This window comes from Bubalus bubalis, chromosome 15 (genome assembly GCF_019923935.1).
Source record: "Bubalus bubalis isolate 160015118507 breed Murrah chromosome 15, NDDB_SH_1, whole genome shotgun sequence".
Classification (NCBI taxonomy): domain Eukaryota; kingdom Metazoa; phylum Chordata; class Mammalia; order Artiodactyla; family Bovidae; genus Bubalus; species Bubalus bubalis.
The window spans coordinates 32,649,119-32,669,084 of NC_059171.1; positions in this window are offsets into that span (position 1 = coordinate 32,649,119).

Genomic DNA, 19,966 nt, shown 5'->3' on the forward strand with positions numbered 1-19,966 from the left:
GATAGGAGAACCAATCAATTAGAACCATAGCAAGACATAAAATTATAGAATATGGAAGGTTTAGGTAACCTGAAAATGGCCTGAGTGATCAAGAAAAGTTTTTAAGAAGTCATTTAAATTGAAACATAATGTTTCAGGATTAGCCAGCTGAAGTTGTGACACAAACAACCAAAGCCCAGTATATGTGAGAGTCCAGATAGGAGATTCTGCAATCAGATCATTGTGAACCTGAAAGAGGTTCCACAATATGTGTATTTCAAGGAAGGGAGGTGGCAAAGATTAGCAAAAATTAACTGGAAAATAAACAGAAAGTAGTCCATAAAGACAATCTTAAATTAAATGAAGGATTTGAAATCTGCGGAGGCTAAGAAAAGCATTTAAACATTTTAAGATTAATAGTATTCCTTTTTTTATACTAAGCCAAGGTCATTTATTTCTTTTTTCTTTTTTAAAAATTTATTTATTTATTTTAAATGAACAAAGATGAATATTTTTAATGATAATTAAATTATGAATATCTATTTTGTTAAATTAAACATCTAGCATTCTATTCAAGCTAAGTCAAACAAGTGGAATCAAAATGTCATAAATTTTTTAGTCAGGCAAGAATGCATAAGTTTTCTAAAATATATATATTATACATATTATTTATATATACATATATAAAAGCTTTCTAATGAGCATCCATGTTTAAAAACAACTGGACTGTATGAGGATCTTTTGCTTTTATCTAGTTTGCTTTAATTTTTAATAATTTCATATTCAGTACTCCTATTTCATTCAGTTTGTTTTCCAATTTCTCCATCTCCTTTTTCTATGTTCTTTCAAGCCTTTATCAAGTGTAGTAGAAAAGCTTTTGAATCCATTCCTTTTCTAAACAAGAATTTATATGTATTTATTTTAAAGTTATAACCTTTTTAACATAGAGTGTTAAATGTATGTGTTTAGGAGTTCTTTTTTAAAGAAACTTTTCCTCTTTGTATTGTATTTTGATAAACCACTAGAGACGCAACTCAATGTCCTTTGTTCTCTTCCCCAAGCACGGTCCTAGCCCTTCATTTGCCTTCAGAGGAAATAGTCTTGGGGATGTACCTATGTATTATTTTCATCTATGTTTTTAGGCATTTATTTCACATGTATACACCATTAATACTTAGTATAATTTTAAAATTAAAATCTTCAGATAAATGGTATCACCATGAGCTTTCCAGGGGTGCAGTAGTAAAGAATCTGCCTGTCAATGCAAGAGTTGCGAGTTTGATCCCTGGGTCGGGAAGATCCCCTGGAGAAGGAAATGGCAACCCAGTTCTGTATTCTTGTCTGAAAAATTCCATGGACAGAGGAGCCTGGCAGGTTACAGTCCATGTTGTCCCAAAGAGGTGGACACGATTGAGCATGTATGCATGTGCATTCCATGTATAGAATAAATTATTTTTCTTTTATTCTTCATATATTATTTCTAAATTAATATTGTATTGATATAATGTGTGTAGTATCTGTCATCTTTTATATTTTCTATACACTATCAATTTTACTTGCATTGTTTAACAAATTTCTCACCTTTTATTAGATTGATGAAGCATTCTTTAATCCCTTTTTCTTATTGCTTTGGAAATTTTATATTCTATTGCTATTTTTTTCCTTATATTTATAATATGCATATTTAATAGAGTTTAAACTTAATCAGTACAGTCAGTTCTTTGTATCCATGGATAAGAAGCCACTAAGTATGGAACCCACAGATATGAAGGACCAACTGTACTACTGTATTTTATATAAAAAACTTGAGCTTCCACAGATTTTGGTATCTAGAGGGTGTCCTGTAACCAGTTCGCCCGGGGTTACCAGATATCCATGTATTTACCCACCTTTAGAATCTGGAATGGTATTGTAGTACATTGCCTCTGAACTTCTCTCCTCCTTCTTTTTAGGTTTATTTTGTTTTTACCTTGATATTATAGCCCTAGAATTAGTATTCTTTCAGAATTCCTGTATGTGCCTATTTCAATTTCCCAACATTTGCATTTTTTGCTCTTGATTAAATTTGTTACTTGATTTATCAATTCATTCTACTAGTCATTCAATCTATTCACATTTAATCTTGATTCAAATTGTCATTCTTTCTGTGAATAATAATTCTTTGTTTTGTTTTTGCTGGATTGGTAATGTCATTATTTCGCTCTGACTCTTGAAGCACTGACAGATTATCCCTGTATAAAACTGTCTGGATTAATAGTTACTGTTTATGAGCACTGTGAAGCTATTATCCCATTGTCCTCTGTGATGTGTTATTGCTCATAAGCTGGCTGTAAATCTACTTGCTTTTACCACATAGATAAGCAGTTTATTTTTTCTGGTGTTTTAAAGATTTTTTTAAGATTTTTTTGCACTGTAACTGTAATGTATCCAGATACAGGTTTTTAAAAAATGTATCCAGTTCAGGTTCACATGTGATCTTTCAAAATTAAAACACATATTTTAAATTAAAAACATTTCTTCAATTCTGAAAAATATTCAGCCATCATCACTTGAAATACTATCTTTCCCCCATGTTCTCTCTTCTTTGCTTCTATAACCATTAAATTATCTTTTGTAAGAAAAAAAAATTATCTCTTTACTTTTTTGTGCTGTTTCCTAGGTGACTGTCTCAGATATATTTTGTCATTAAGAAAATCTCTTCCATTAACTAATCTACTCTTTAACACTCCATTTAGTATGTTTATTGTAATAATGATACTATCTGTTCTAGAATTTCTATTTGCTTTCTTGATATAGCAGGTCAAATTTTGTTCATTTAATTCTGTTCTTATTTCATTTTTTTCTGTCTTCATTTTAGAATATTTTACATAGAACTTTCATAAACACAAGAATACTGGGGCACATTGCCATGCCCTCCTCCAGAGAATATTCCTGACCCAGGTATCAAGCCCACATCTCTTAGGTCTCTTGCATTGCAGGCAGGATTTTTACCACTAGCACCACCTGGGAAGCCCCTTATTATTTGTCAACCTGGATATATATTATTCTTAAGTATTCTGACTTTCTGTATTCAAGGATTTTCTATTTTCTCATACTACATTTCTTGTTTATTTTTTTCACTGTGAGCTTATCTGGAATGTATTATTGGGAGTGTGAGCTGAGACTTGGAAGAAATCCTGAGTGTTCTATGTTGTAAATACTATTCAGCAGAGCCCTAGCAGGAGAGATGAGAAAGCCTTCCTAATTGAACGATGCAAAGAATTAGAGGAAAACAATAGAATGGGAAACACTAGAGATCTCTTCAAGAATCAGAGATACCAAGGGAACATTTCATGCAGACATGGGCACAATAAAGGACAGAAACAGTATGGACCTAACAGAAGCAGAAGATATTAAGAAAAGGTGGCAAGAATACACAGAAAAGCTATACAAAAGAGATCATACTGACCCAGATAACCACAATGGTGTGATCACTCACCTAGAGCCAGACATCCTGGAATCCAAAGTCAAGTGGGCCTTAGGAGGCATCACTACAAACAAAGCTAGTGGAGGTGATTAAATGTATAGAAAAATCAAGATAATTTCAGAAAATCATCCTGCTTCATTGACTATGCTAAAGCCTTTGATTGTGTAGATCACAACAAAGTGTGGAAAATTCTTCAAGAGATGGGAATATCAGACCACCTTACCTGCCTCCTGAGAAACTGGTATGCAGGTCAAGAAGCAACAGTTAGAAACGGACATGGAACAACGGACTGGTTCTAAATTGGGGAAGGAGTACATCAAGGATGTATATTGTCACCCTGCTTATTTAACTTATATGCAGAGTACATCATGAGAAATGCTAGGCTGGATGAAGCACAAGCTGGAATCAAGATTGCTGGGAGAAATGTCAATAACCTCACATATGCAGATGACACCACCCTTATGGCAGAAAGCAAAGAGGAATTAAAGAGCCTCTGGGTGAAGGTGAAAGAAGAGAGTGAAAAAGCTGGCTTAAAACTCAACATTCATAAAACAAAGATCATGGCATCTGGTCCTATCACTTTATGGCAAATTAATGGGGAAATAATGGAAACAGTAACAGACTTTATTCTTTGGGGCTCCAAAATCACTACAGATGGTGACTGCAGCAAAGAAATTAAAAGACACTTCCTCCTTGTAAGAAAAGCTATGACCCACCTAGACAGCATATTAAAAAGCAGAGACATTATTTTGCCAACAAAGGTCCATATAGTCAAAGCTACAGGTTTTCCGGTAGTCTTGTATGGATGTGAGAGTTGGACCAAAGGCTGAGCACAGAAGGATTAATACTTTTGAACTGTGTGTTGCAGAAGACTCTTGAAAGTCCCTTGGATAGCAAGGAGATCAAACCAGTCAATCCTAAAGAAAATCAATTCTTAATACTCATTGGAAGGACTGATGCTGAAGCTGTAGCTCCAATACTTTGGCCACCTGATGTGAAGAGCTGACTCATTTGAAAAGACCCTGATGCTGGGAAAGATGGAAGGCAGGAGGAGAAGGGGATGACAGAGGTTGAGATGCTTGGATGGCATCACTGACTCAATGGACATGAGTTTGAGCAAGCTCTGGGAGATGGTGAAAGACAAGGAAGGCTGGCCTACTGCAGTCCATGGATTCACAGAGTCAGACACAACTGAGCAACTGAACAACAACAAGAGCACTTTTGTGTTTAACTTTAATGAGACTCGGAGAAGGAAATGGCAACCCACTCCAGTATTCTTGCCTGGAGAATCCCATGGACGGAGCAGCTTGGTGGGCTACAGTCCATGGGTCGCAAAGTGTCAGACACGACTGAGCGACTTCACTTTAATGAGACTAATGAATTGCATTAATGGTTTGGTGTCTGTTTTCACGTTGATTCTTGTATATTATTCATTTTACTACTATGTCCATGAATGATACAAATTTGATATTGCAAAATAGTCACAGGAGACTTGTTCTACTCTAGATATCAATAAATACCAGGCCTCTTTATAGTATGCAAGGCAATATTTTAAGATCTATATTTCATAGATAAGACATTACTTTGGGCTGTTGTCTGTATTACCAAAGTTCAGTTACAGTGTCTAGCCCCACACAGACCTAGGTCTCAATTTCTCTCTCAGGATCTTGAATCCCTAAATTCTTAACCTTATATTAACTTTCTTTCTTATTATCTGTTCAGCTTCAGCAACCTTTCAAAATTACCTTTAAGTTAACTTTTTATTTCTGATATTTGATAATTTATCATTATTGTTTTTGAACTTAAATATATGTTATAAATTATTTTAATAGCATTCTAAAGATAGAATGCTAAGCGTTTAGATCATGGTGTGAGGTAAACTCCCCCAGTTAGCACAATCTTCCATGTTAACATGATCTAGTCTGCAGAGAGGGAACCTTTTTTTTAATGTTTCTCAAATCTATTACATATATCTTTGAGGGAAAATATCAGATAATTCATTGGATTATTGAGTTTGAGGAAGAGAAGAAAATTAGCATGATTATGCTAATATTCTAATACACTAGCAAAGTAATGCTCAAAAGTCTCCAAGCCAGGCTTCAACAGTATTTGAACTGTGAAATTCCAGATGTTAAAGCTGGATTTAGAAAAGGCAGAAGAACCAGAGATCAAAATCCCGACATCCATTGGATCATCAAAAAATCAAGTGAGATCCAGAAAAACATCTATTTCTGCTTTATTGAATATGCCAAAGCCTTTGACTGTGTGGATCACAACAAACTGTGGAAAATTCTTCAAGAGAGGGAAATACCAGTCCACCTTATCTGCCTCCTGAGATATCTTTATGCAAGTAAAGAAGCAACAGTTAGAACTGGACTTGGAACAACCGACTTTTCAAAACTGGGAAAGGAGTTAATCAAGGCTGTATAATGTCTCCCTAATTATTTAAATTATGTGCAGAGCACATCATGTGTAATGCTGGACTGGATGAACCACAAACTGGAATCAAGGTAGCCAGAAGAAATATCAATAACCTCAGATATACAGATGACACCAACCTTATGGCAGAAAGCGAAGAAGAACTAAAGAGTCTCTTGATGAAAGTGAAAGAGGAGAGTGAAAAAGCTGGCTTAAAACTCAACATTAAAAAAACTAAGATCATGACATCCTGTCCCATTACTTCAGCAAATAGATGTGGAAACAAAGGAAACAGTGTCAGACTTTATTTTCTTGGGCTCCAAAATCACTGCAGATGGTGATTGCAGCCATGAAATTAAAAGACGCTTGCTCCTTGGAAAAAAAAGCTATGACCCACCTAGACAGCATATTATAAAGCAGAGCCATTACTTTGTTGACAAAGGCCTATCTAGTCATAGCTATGGTTTATCCAGTAGTCATGTATGGATGTGAGAGTTGGACGATAAAGAAAGCTGAGCACCAAAGAATTGGTGCTTTTGAACTGTGATGTTGGAGAAGACTCTTGAAAATCTTCTTGGACTGCAACAAGATCCAACCAGTCAATCCTAAAGTAAATCAATCCTGAATATTCATTGAGAGGATTGATGCTGAAGCTGAAACTCCGATACTTTGGCCACATGATGCGAAGAACTGACTCATTGAAAAAGACCCCGAGTTACGAAAGATTGAAGGCAGGAGGAGAGGAGGATGACAGAGGATGAGATGATTGGATGTTATCACTGACTCAATAGACATGAGTTTGAGCAACTTCAGGAGTTAGTGATGGACAAAGAAGCCTTGCATGCTGTAGTCCATGGGGTCACAAAGAGTTGGACATGACTGAGCGACTGAACTGAATTGATGCTAATATTTCTGTAAATAGATAACTGAGATGTCATTAACAGGAATAAGAAACACATGAGAAATACATATGAAACTAGCACATTGTTTATGGGTGGAGTGTTATTCACTCAGCCATGTCTGACTCTTTGCAAATCCATGCACTGTAGCCTTCCAGGCTCCTCTGTCCATGGAATTCTCCAGACAAGAATACTGGAGTGGGTTGCCATTTCCTTCTCCAGAGATCTTCCTGACCCAGGGATAAAATCTGGGTCTCCTGTATTGCAGGCAGATTCTTTGCCATCTGAGCTACTGGAAAGTCCCATTGTTAATCAACTGGGTTATTTATATAAATGACCCTGATATTAATATACTAGAGTATATTGTTAATCAACTATAATATAAAATAAAATGTTAAAAAAAGAAACACATGAGAAGGGTTAGTTTGAAAAGATTAGATTAAAGGTTTCATTTTGGATATATTGTATCTTGATATCCCTTAAGACATCTGTTTAGGAAATTAGTTTGATATGTAGTCTAATACCCAGGAAGTGATTTGAGCAAGATATTTTTTAAATGGGAACAATCTGCACCTTATTAATAATTCAAACAAGCTGAATAGGCTGAATGACCAGAAGCATATGTACATTGAGAAAATAATAGAATTTAAGATATAATCCTGTATTATAGTAGACTATGTGTGAGTGGATGGAAGGGCAGTGGAGCAGCCTTGGTGTGTGCCATGGAAAGTCTTTGTTGTCTGCCCATGCAGCTTGTTTGGGCCCTCAGGTCTTCTCCCAGGTACACCACTTCCATTTCACAATGACTCACTTCTGGACTCCTCAGCCTTCTGAAATGATGGGTTTAATAATGCTCCCTTCATGATCACCATGAAGTGACGGCAGGGGTTGAAGGCAGAAGCAAACTTATCCCTAGTGGGGAGCCACTTTCTAGAGGAGCAATAGTGCTACTCTTTTCTTGATATATCTGCAATGCCTGATACTTTCTGTTTCACTAGTGACATTCCCCCAATGCATTACTTGTGAACATTTCACTAATTAGATTTTGACCTTGTCACTGAGGTGGTGCTCCACCTACCACCCACCAGGTAGTCTTCACTGCCAATCAAGCAGTAGTGAGCAGTGTTGAAATCCAGTCTTATCCCCTGCTTTCTTGGTTCCAGCAGTCACTGGTTGGGATGTTTGGAAACAGATACTGAGACAAGATGTTTATCATTTGTTAAAGGAAATGGAAAGAAGCATGGCTGCTAAGAATTGAACTCTGATACAGATCTGACATACCCTCAGCCAACCCTGGGGAGGATGGGAACTGAAGGGAATACTGCCCATTGGATTGTCCATTATTGGGACCAAATGGCTGGGTCTTTATATCGCTGACATTCTCTATCAGCAGATGCAAACTTCCCTGGAGAAAGATGTGAAAGATGCAAGCCAACTCTAAAAAGTGGCTCTCTGCAGCTAAAGCAGGCTCTGAATATGCTGAGAGCTAGAAGTTGTATGGGCTTCCCAGGTGATGCAGTGGTAAAGAATCTGCTTGCCAATTCAAGAGATGCTAGTTTGATCCCTGGCTCAGGAAGATCCCCCGGAGTAAAGAACAGTAACTCACTACAGTATACCTGCCTGAAAAATTCCATGAACATAGGAGCCTGGTGGGCTACAGTCCATGGAATCACAGAGAAGCAGACATGACTGAGCATGCACACGTACACATGGAGGCTGTATGCTGACCCCTACTCCCAGCAGCCAAACAGCAAGATCTTCCTTAAAGAGAGCTCTAGGTAGCATATCTCCTTATTAACTTTTTTTTTCTACAAGAGTCAGAATGAACAAACAATTGCTATATGAAATCCCACAAATATCCTAAGTATAACATTGAGTGAAGGAGGTTAGACCCTCCCCCTATGTAAAAAAAAAAAAAAGACTATGTATAGAACATTTCTAAATATATGCATTTTAAACGCAAACAAAATCAGCCAACATTGTTGGAAATCAGTATAGTATTTATCTTCAAATGGTTAAAGCCTAGGGTTTATATGAATCAATCTTTTGGTGCATTGTTTATGTTCTATTTTTTTATTTGGGAGCAGGTTACAGTACAGCTAAATCTGGGTGCAGCTAAATTCCCTTAATAATTGCAAATTTTTATCCATTAATAATACTTCAAAAAATATTTTTAAGAAAATATTAAAATATGACTATGAAATTGATGGTAGAAATATGATAGCAATTATGAATTATTTTGCTTAAAAGGCATATTATTCTACACTTAGTTGTAAAATTTCATAATGAGAATCATGATGTATCACTTAAAATTCAGTCATAAATTGCAAAGACCACCAACAGTGGTTTAACTTTACTTCTAGCTCATGCAAGAATTTAGGGATAAAAAGTTCAGGGGTGGCATGTCAGCTCTGCTCCCCAAATTCTTCTGGGAGCCAGCTCATTCCAGATGATTACTTCTGATTTCTAAGGTATGGATTTTGTCCTCATGGCATATGATAATGGCTAAAAATATAATAATACCTTATAGTAACAGTAGGGCTGAGGAAGGAATGAAGAGAAAGGAAAAAAGGCAAGGAGCAAGTGTTATTTAAGGGAAGTCCCAGGGAACTTCCATAGACTATTTCTATTTGTGCTGTTGGCTCAAAATTAGTCACATGTCAATCACTTGGAACAAATAAGTTTGGGAAATAAAAGATTTACTTCGAGTGGCCATGTGCCCATCTAAAAAAATGAGAGGTCTTTTGATTTGATAAAAGGAGAAAACAGTTATTTGGCTTAGCCATCAATCTCCATTACACAGAGGTGTCTGTGTGTGTGGGGGGGGGGGGGGGGTGGGGGCGGTCTGTGTGTGTGAAGTCACTTCAGTCATGTCTAACTCTGTGACTCCATGGACTGTAGCTCACCAGGCTCCTCTGTCCATGGAATTCTCCAGGCAAGAATACTGGAATGAGTTGTCATGCCCTCCTCTAGAGGATTTTCCCTACCCAGGGATCAAACTCATGTATCTAAAGTCTCCTGCATTGGCAGGCAGGTTCTTTACCACTAGCCACCTGTCATCAATCTCCATCACTCAGGAGAAACTAACAATTTTTATGTACCTGCTTTAAAAATAACAATAGTGAGCTTTAAAATGGCACATTCACCAGGGAAGAGCTTGTATGAGGTAGCATCATTTAGAAAAAAATTGATCACCTAAGAGATTGTAAGGTAATAAAACATATAACTAAGACAAAGGAGTGTGTCACTGATGATTGTTATTAATTTCTAAAAATGTATTCTGTCTCTAACTGATAGCAAACATTTTAGAGGAGTGCCAGAGTTTCAGGAAACAAAGTAATAGGCAGAGGAAAATAGATGTTCTCACAGATATTACATTTCATTATCTTAATCATATTGGATAGTACCCAAGAAAGTATATTTCCCTTATAATTTGTTAAGGTGAAAAAGTCATGTTCTCAGAAAATTGCTCCTGATTTAACTCATCCTGAGATGAATATTCTGAAAAGCAGGGAAATATTTTTACATTTCTGAGTTAAATTATAGCCATGTGCACTGCACACATACAAGAAATGTAAATATGAGATGACACAAAGAAATAGATTTTTAAATGTGTAAGAAATTATTTTCCATTTCTATAAAATTATGCTTAATAATCCTCCCCTAATTCCCTGTACTCCTACACCTACAATTTTATCTCTTTCTTTACAACTATATTTCTTAAAAAAAAAAAAAGAGAGAGTGAGAGCGATGACTTTCATCATGATTTCTAGATGTGTATCTATCATTTGTTTTTTCTCAGTTTGCAATCTGGTATCTTACCTACCACTGCACTGACTCAGCTCCCACAAATTAACTGTTAATAATAAAGCTCTCTGATATTTTTCAGCCTTTATTTTATATAATAACTGTATAGCATTTATAGTTCTGACCCCTCCTTCTAGTCATTTAGTCATAAAATCATCAACTTCCTCCTAATGTACAATGTACATGATGTATTATTAATACATGGACAATGATCTATGAAGCCTTGCAACATCTATCCCCTATTCCTATTGCCTTTCTAACCTCACCTCCAGACACCTTCCATTGTTTTTAGTGGACCAACAAGCCTACCTGCTACCATGAAAACATTATTTTAGAAAAGTGTATTGGAAAGCCAATTTTGGTTGCCTAGGGAGAAGGGAAATTTACTGACCAGCCAAACCACAGAAAATGTTGGAGTGCAGGTTGTCTTGGAATCAATCAGGACAAATTGTCAATGCTTTCAATTCTCACTGTCTCAAACCTTTTTTCTTTTTCTTCATTGGCTTCATTATCTCTGACTGCCTTTATCCACCATATAGGAAATATAACTTCCTTATTTCCTTGGACTCAGACTTTCCCAAGTTAAGTTCTAATGTGAAAAATTCAAGGGAGACCCTTGGCTAATATTATGGACTGCATTTGTATCCCTTCAAAGTCTGTATGTTGAAATCCTTTTCCCCAGTGTGCTGATAGTTGGAGACAGGAACTGTGAGAGATAATATCCTGAGGGTAGAGACCACAGGATAGTATTTGTGCCCTTGATATGAAGAGTGGGAAGAGAGATTGTTTCTGTCTCTACTCTCCATGTGTGAAGAGACAAGACAAAGAGGGCCACCTGCAGAAATCTCATCAAGAATTAAGTCTGTTTCCATCTTGATTTTGGACTTTACAGGTTCCGGAACTGGGAGAAATGTTTGTTGTTTAAGCCACCCAGTCTATGGTAATTTGTTACAGCAGCCTGAACAGACTAAGCAACTAACTTGGCTTGAAGTGTGTAAAAGACTGGACTCAGGAAGCTGATTATTTTTTGTCAAATCCAATCTCTGATATTTACTAACCATATGACTTTGGAAACTTACTTAATGTTTCTAAGCCTTATTATTCCCATCAGTAAAATGTAGATAACAAGAGTGTCTATCCAATACAAATGTTGTGAGATAAATGAGTTAATATAAGTAAAGTGCCTAGAAATGCTGTCAAACAGGGGCTTTCAGAATAAGATTTTCCACCCCCATTAGAAATACATGCTTGGAGTAAAGCAAGGTATTTCCCCAATTAAGAGGGATTTCTATGCTCTGAAATTAGAAGAGTTCACGTTAGAAAAACACATTGACAAGTGTTATGGAAAAAAGGTTGAACATGAAACTTTCATAATATATCAACATTGGTGTACTTAGGTTGCATATAACCACGCATCCTAAGTGGCTTTAGTCGTGTTCAATTCTTTGCAACCCAATGGACCAGAGATTGCCAGGCTCCTCTGTCCATGGGATTATCCAGGCAACCAAACTGGAGTGGGTTGTCCTGCCCTCCTCCAAGGGATCTTCCCAACCCAGGAATCAAACCTGCGTCTTTTATGTTTTCTGCATTGAAGGCAGGTTCTTTACCACTGGTGCCACTTAGGAAGCCCTGTTGTTGTTCAATCTCTCAGTCCTGTTGGACTCCTTGCGACCACATGGACGCAGCATCCCAGGCTTCCCTGTCCTTTACCATCTCCCAGAGTTTGCTCAAGCTCATGTCCACTGAGTCAGTGATGCCATCCAACCTGTTAGGAAGCCCTGTGATCTAACACAAATAATATACTGTACTTTTTGAGTTTTTTTAAAGCTTAATAGCAGATAGAATTGGTTTACTTGTTACATTTGATAGTAAGAACATTTGTTGGAAAATCTTGACTTTATTAGCATCTTTATACAGGAACCACCTGAAAACACTAAAGGCTAAATAAATGATGTGCAAAGGGAAACATTACTAAAGTGAGCACATTAAAAGATGTCACTACAGTGTCTTGGAAGCCTGAATTCATAGAGCTAGCTCATGTAATGAACGACTGCTTGAATACTTAAATATGTCAGCATGGCACAAAGGAAGAAGGAGACTGGTGGTTATTCCATTGTCAGGATTTATAGTTGATAGCTGATCAGAATGATTCAGGAACTCTTGTTTTGGCAGAAGTACAAGTATATTATACTATGTTAAAATAAGTTGCAATACTGAGAATGTTTGGGTTCATAAACCTCTGCCATTTGCCAGAAATATATCATTCTACTTTTAGAATTCAAAAGTTTATTGCTCTTCTCTAGTGTCTATTATGTAATAGTGTGTTTAACTATAAGAGTGGTTAAATTTGTTTCTTTTTGTGGTTCCAACATGAAAGGCTTATCACCAAGAGACTCTCCATGGTTAGAATCGGAAGTAGCCAGATACCACCAAGAGATTTAATCCAAATATTGTGCATGGAATTGTGGTTTCAGAGCATTCACCAAGACATGTGATTTGATATTATGTTTGAAAAGAACGTAGAGATTTCATATTGTTATAGAATTCATAAAGGAGTTTATGTTACAAAGTTCACAAAGTTTATTATGGCTTTACTAGACGATCTCTTAAATTGAATACAGAAAATAAACACAGGAAAAGTGAGTTGATAGAAAATATATACTAGAACAAGCTAAGTAATTTGACATGACAAAAAGGAGCTCTGAATATTTTCAGTAATATTCTCTATCTGTAAGTGTGTTAATGTACATGTATGAATGTGCTTTCACACCTGTGTGAATATATATTTAGAATCTTAGAGGTGCTGATGGCTTCCACTGAGTTAAGCCGTCAAAGTCAGGGTGTCAATTCCTTGTGACTATATACAATTTCCAGATGATTGCAATAAGATATCCACTCTGTGCAGTAGAATAGATTTTAATGTAGAAGTTAAAATCATAACAACAACATTGTATTGATTATTTTATAGGATATTTTACATATGTCTAACTCAAACAATGGCATGTTAACTAGAGTATTATTTTTTAAATTTCTATATTAGCTTGACATATCTATTGCCTCTGCTGGACTGTAAGCTTCATAAGAATGAAGGGTCATTATTGATTTTGTTGCCTATTTTACCCTAGATCCTAGAACACAGCTTCTTACTTGATAAATACCTGGTGATAAATGACTCTCCATTATATAGTTAATTAAATTATGATTCAAAAAGATAACTACCAGGGACCCATGGACCCATGGTTAGTGAGTATGAATCTTGGTGAGAATTGAGATAGAACTGAATTTACAATTAATGCTTTTTCTTCTGCTACATAAACATTAACAATTATTATGGTTAAATACATATTTAATTACCAGTTAGAGGAAAATGAACTGCCAAGAGTGATTGACAAAGAATTGCCAGATAAGTAGAAATAAAACTACCAGAAAAGTGCAGTACAATGGAAGCCCATGGAAGAATGAAATACTGAATACCATTGAGAATTAAGTTAGACCAATTTTGAAAACTGTTCTTTGGATTTAGCATCATAGAATTGCTAACTTTAAGGAGAACTTCTTCAGCAGAGGTGGAGTAAGAATCAACTTTCAGTAAGTTGAGAAACAAGTGAAATCAGAACAAAATTTGGGAGGAGTTTTTTAATGTTTGTCTGTTAAAGGGAAATGGATTATAAAGTTTATAAAGCAAGAAAAGAATATGTGGAATCAAGGAGAGTTTGGGGAGTTTGAAGAAATGAGCATATTTACATACTACTGAAGACCAACCTAGATAGCATATTCAAAAGCAGAGACATTACTTTGCCAACAAAGGTTCGTCTAGTCAAGGCTATGGTTTTTCCTGTGGTCATGTATGGATGTGAGAGTTGGACTGTGAAGAAGGCTGAGTGCTAAAGAATTGATGCTTTTGAACTGTGGTGTTGGAGAAGATTCTTGAGAGTCCCTTGGACTGCAAGGAGATTCAACCAGTCTATTCTGAAGGAGATCAGCCCTGGGATTTCTTTGGAAGGAATGATGCTAAAGCTGAAACTCCAGTACTTTGGCCACCTCATGAGAAGAGTTGACTCATTGGAAAAGACTCTGATGCTGGGAGGGATTGGGGGCAAGAGGAGAAGGGGACGACAGAGGATGAGATGGATGGATGGCATCACTAACTCGATGGACGTGAGTCTCAGTGAACTCCGGGAGTTGGTGATGGACAGGGAGGCCTGGCATGCCGCGGTTCATGGGGTCGCAAAGAGTCGGACACAACTGAGCGACTGATCAGATCTGATCTGATCTGAAGAGGATTCAACTGAGAGGACATTGATACTTGGTGGGGATCTGGAGGAGATACGTTTAAAGAACAGTGGGGAAATTATCTTTAAAAAGGTGAAAACATAATGTATGCATGAAAGTAAAAACTGTAACGATAGATTAGATTCTAGTAGCTTTATAGTTTTGTAGTGGTGAGTAGAAACTGATAGCTTCAGTTTTCTCTGGAAAGTAGAATGAAAGATCATTTGAGGGGTATTAGGAGAAGTCTTTGCAAAGGAGAGATCCCAAGGTATATCCCAATCTCTAGGAAATCTCTGGAAGTAAGTGTAGCAAAATTGAGTCTATGTAACTTGACACAATAGAATCACACTGATATGGGACTTTCCTAATTGAAAATTGTTTCCACAGATGTCGTGTAATTGACACCAATCAATTTCTTGAGTTTATATTTCTCCATCTGGTGTCACAGTTTTTCCATGGTTGTGAGCCCCATGATTGTTATAACCATGGATAATAAATATCCATAATACTGAGTGTATTAAAAAAAAATGAAGTGTTTTGCCCTGGGTATCTTTCGTTGGCTGCTTTTGTTGCAACTGTGTTCTACCAGGTTCTTTGCCTTCATATGACCATTTCTAAAAAGATTCTGTCATCCTAATCTTTAAAAATCTACTTTTAAGGAAGACTGGATCTTTTCCTTGTCTATCTCATATGTGTAATTGACCAATAGTATTCTCCATGATAAATATCGTTTCTTTCTTTAGTTTATTTATTTACTTATTTAACTTAGAATCAGAAGCCCACATATAATCTTCCAAGCTTGAAAAGATCTCAAGTAAACCCACAGTTGTTGTAAAGTCTGGAGTAACTGATTTACAAAGATTTAGCCAGTCTAAAAATAAATTAAATATATATTTAATATATCTACAATACAAATTATATATTAACATATTTATATATTATATATATGCAGTATACATTATATATTTTCACATTGGCCTAGGTTGTTCAAATATATTACTAGATAAATTTAGATACATATATATGTGTATATTAAATATATATCAATACTATACATATAAGAAACTGGGAAAGAAGTATGTCAAGGTTGTATATTGTCACCCTGCTTATTTAACTTATATGCAGAGTACATCATATGAAATGCCAGTGTGGATAAAGCACAAGCTGGAATCAAGAGGGCTGGGAGAAATATCAATAACCTCAGATACACAGATGACACCAACCTTATGGCAGAAAGTGAAGACGAAGTGAAGAGCCTCTTGATGAAAGTTAAAGAGGAGAGTGAAAAAGTTGGCTTAAAACTCAACACTCAAAAAAAATAAGATCATGGGATCCAGTCCCATCACTCATGGCAAAGAAATGGGGAAACATTGGAAACAGTGAGAGACTTTATTTTTCTGGGCTCCAAAATCACTACAGATGGTGACTGCAGCCATGAAATTAAAAGATGCTTGCTCCTTAGAAGAAAAGCTATGATCAACCTAGACAGCATATTAAAAAGCAGAGACATTACGTTACCAACAAAGGTCCATCTAATCAAAAGTATGGTTTTTCCAGTAGTCATGTATGGATGTGAGAGTTGGACTATAAAGGAAGCTGAGTGCCAAAGAATTGATGCTTTTGAACTGTAGTGTTGGAGAAGACTCAGAGTCCATGAACTGCAAGGAGATCAAACCAGTGAATCCTAAAGGAAATCAGTCCTGAATATTCATTGGAAGGATTGATACTGAAGCTGAAACTTCATTACTTTGGTCACCTGATGAGCAGAACTGGTTCGTTGGAAAAGACCCTGTTGGTGGGAAAGATTGATGGTAAAAGAAGGCGAGGACAGAGGATGAGATGGTTGGATGGCATCACCCAGTCAATGGACATGAGTTTGAGCAAGCTCCGGAAGTTGATGATGAACACGGAAGCCTGGCATGCTGCTGTCCATGGGGTCACAAATAGTCAGACACTATTTCTGCTTTATTGACTATGCCAAAGCCTTTGACTGTGTGGATCACAGTAAACTGGAAAATTCTGAAAGAGATGGGAATACCAGACCACCTGATCTGTCTCTTGAGAAATTTGTATGCAGATGAGGAAGCAACAGTTAGAACTGGACATGGAACAACAGACTGGTTCAAATAGGAAAGGGAGTATGTCAAGGCTATATATTGTCACCCTGTTTATTTAACTTCTATGCAGAGTACATCATGAGAAACGCTGGACTGGAAGAAACACAAGCTGGAAACAAGATTGCCGGGAGAAATATCAATAACCTCAGATATGCAGATGACACCACCCTTATGGCAGAAAGTGAAGAGGAACTCAAAAGCCTCTTGATGAAAGTGAAAGTGGAGAGTGAAAAAGTTGGCTTAAAGCTCAACATTCAGAAAATGAAGATCATGGCATCTGGTCCCATCATTTCATGGGAAATAGATGGGGAAACAGTGGAAACAGTGTCAGACTTTATTTTTCTGGGCTCCAAAATCACTGCAGATGGTGACTGCAGCCATGAAATTAAAAGACTCTTACTCCTTGGAAGGAAAGTTATGACCAACCTGGACAGCATATTGAAAAGCAGAGACATTATTTTGCCAACAAAGGTTCGTCTAGTCAAGGCTATGGTTTTTCCTGTGGTCATGTATGGATGTGGAGTTGGAATATGAAGAAGGCTGAGCGCTGAAGAATTGATGCTTTTGAACTGTGGTGTTAGAGAAGACTCTTGAGAGTCCCTTGGACTGCAAGGAGATCCAACCAGTCCATTCTGAAAGAGATCAGCCCTGGGATTTCTTTGGAGGGAATGATGCTGAAGCTGAAACTCCAGTACTTTGGCCACCTCATGTGAAGAGTTGACTCATTGGAAAAGACTCTGATGCTGGGAGGGATTGGGGGCAAGAGGAAAAGGGGACGACAGAGGATGAGATGGCTGGATGGCATCACTGACTTGATGGACGTGCGTCTCAGTGAACTCCGAGAGTTGGTGATGGACAGGAAGGCCTGGCGTGCTGTGATTCATGGGGTCACAAAGAGTTGGACACGACTGAGCGACTGATCTGATCTGATCTGATCCAACTTAGCAAATGAACTGAACAGATAAGATATATATTATGTATATTTTTCATATTGGCCTTATTTAGTTCAATTAAATTTGACAGATTAACTATATAACTAAATATCTTCTTTAGAAATAGACTATTAATAGTATTAGACTTTGTTATTCTTAGAATATAAATAGGAGAAATTTTTAACATTTTTACAGGACCTAACTTTTAAAATATTTTGAAATCTCAAATGTAGAAAACATTTATTTAATAGTTTTTATAAATTAAAAAATGTTCATTGTAAATGTTTTAGAAATTTTGCATCTATATGAGATGATAGATGTTCACTAAACTTGTAAACATTTCATGATGTATGTAAATCTAATCATTAGGGTATACATCTTAAACCTATATAGTACTGTATGTTAGTCATATCACAATAAAACTGGTAGAAAAGAGGAAAAAACATGTAGCTAAAGTGTTTATTTCTTTAGGAAATATAATTTATTTATTAGCAATATGCCAGTGTTACAGTCATTTACTAATGGATCAAATGTTTTTGAAGCCAATAAAATAAAAATGATAGCAAATCCCAATTTTAAACAGCAAATATATTATTTTTATATATATATATATATATATATATATATATTTGTTTTAGAATACCACCCAAACAAGTAGAAATGAACTTTATGAATTACCCATTGTAATGTCACCTTCGAAAGTACATTTTTCATTTGTTAACTCAGTTAAATATAGTACTTCCTTTTTGGATATAGAATAGAGAAATCTTTTTCCAAAGTGTGTAAAGCATTATCACCGTCTATTAATAGAACTTTATAGTGCTTGAAAGATGTTTCTATAAGTACTAAACTATATCTGGCCAAGATTCCTCAGTACTAGAATAATATTGTGGCAATAAATTATCTACTACCTGTTTATAATGAGTTTTTCATTCCTCAAAATGTCTAAAATGATATACCAATGTGTTTCAAGTTAAAAATAAGACAGGAATATAATTCCTATGTGTAAAATTAAGACTGGGGTCAATGATCTAATAATTTGTGTCTATGATGGTGAGAACATTCTAGAATCAGTGATTTCACTGCACAGAACACAACTGGATATAACAATATCCTGCCAGATTTTCCTTTCTCCTTAGAAATTGATTTATTCCATCAACCATTCAATTAATTTAATATGCATTATATTCACTATATACAAAACACTTTGTTGAATGCTATTGCTAAAAGTGAATTTAGGTATAGTTCTTGTTTTCAGAATCTCACAGCCTAACACACTGAATCTATTTCTGTGGATCCATTGTTCTCTCTGTCATACATAAAGAATAACCTCAATGCTCAACTAGAATTCTTTGCTAACCACTTAGTTGTTTTAAAGGAACTTATTGCTTATATTCTCCATTAAAGTAATTGTGTCAAGAATTATTATTTCCCATTTTAAATAAAAACTTTGAGCACTAGGAGATTAAGAAAATTACCAAAGATAAAAATGCCAGTAAGGAAAGAACCTGTATCAGAAAGCAGGTCTTTATGATTTCATAATCTGTGGTAAGAATAACATCATCAAATGTCAACAAAAGTCAGCTCCCTATAAACATAAGGACATGAGTTATAAAACCTTGTATTTTATACAGTATTCCTCCTCTCCATTCTTTCTGAATCAATCCTACTCCTTATCAGGGCTCCCAGCCTAAAATCACTACTGATTCCAAATCCTAGTCAGGCCTCCTTTTGTCACACATACTTGATCCAAGTAGGGCGGAGAGTCAGCTGCATATAATTACTCATGAAATAAATTCAATTTAGTAAAGCATTTCAGACACCTAAAGACCTGAGCGCCAACTCTGGTCTAGAGGCTGTTCTTATAACCAAAGCAAAGTATTTGTGACTATAGAAAACTAGTAAAACTTGTAAAGCATTTAAAAAATATTGATAGACCATCCCCCCACCAGTAGACATAACCCCCCAAATGCCCTGTCTTCACTTAGGGCTTCCCTGGTGGCTCAGATGGTAAAGAATCTGCCCACAATGCAGGAGACCAGGGTTTGATCCCTGGGTTGGGAAGTTCCTCTGGAG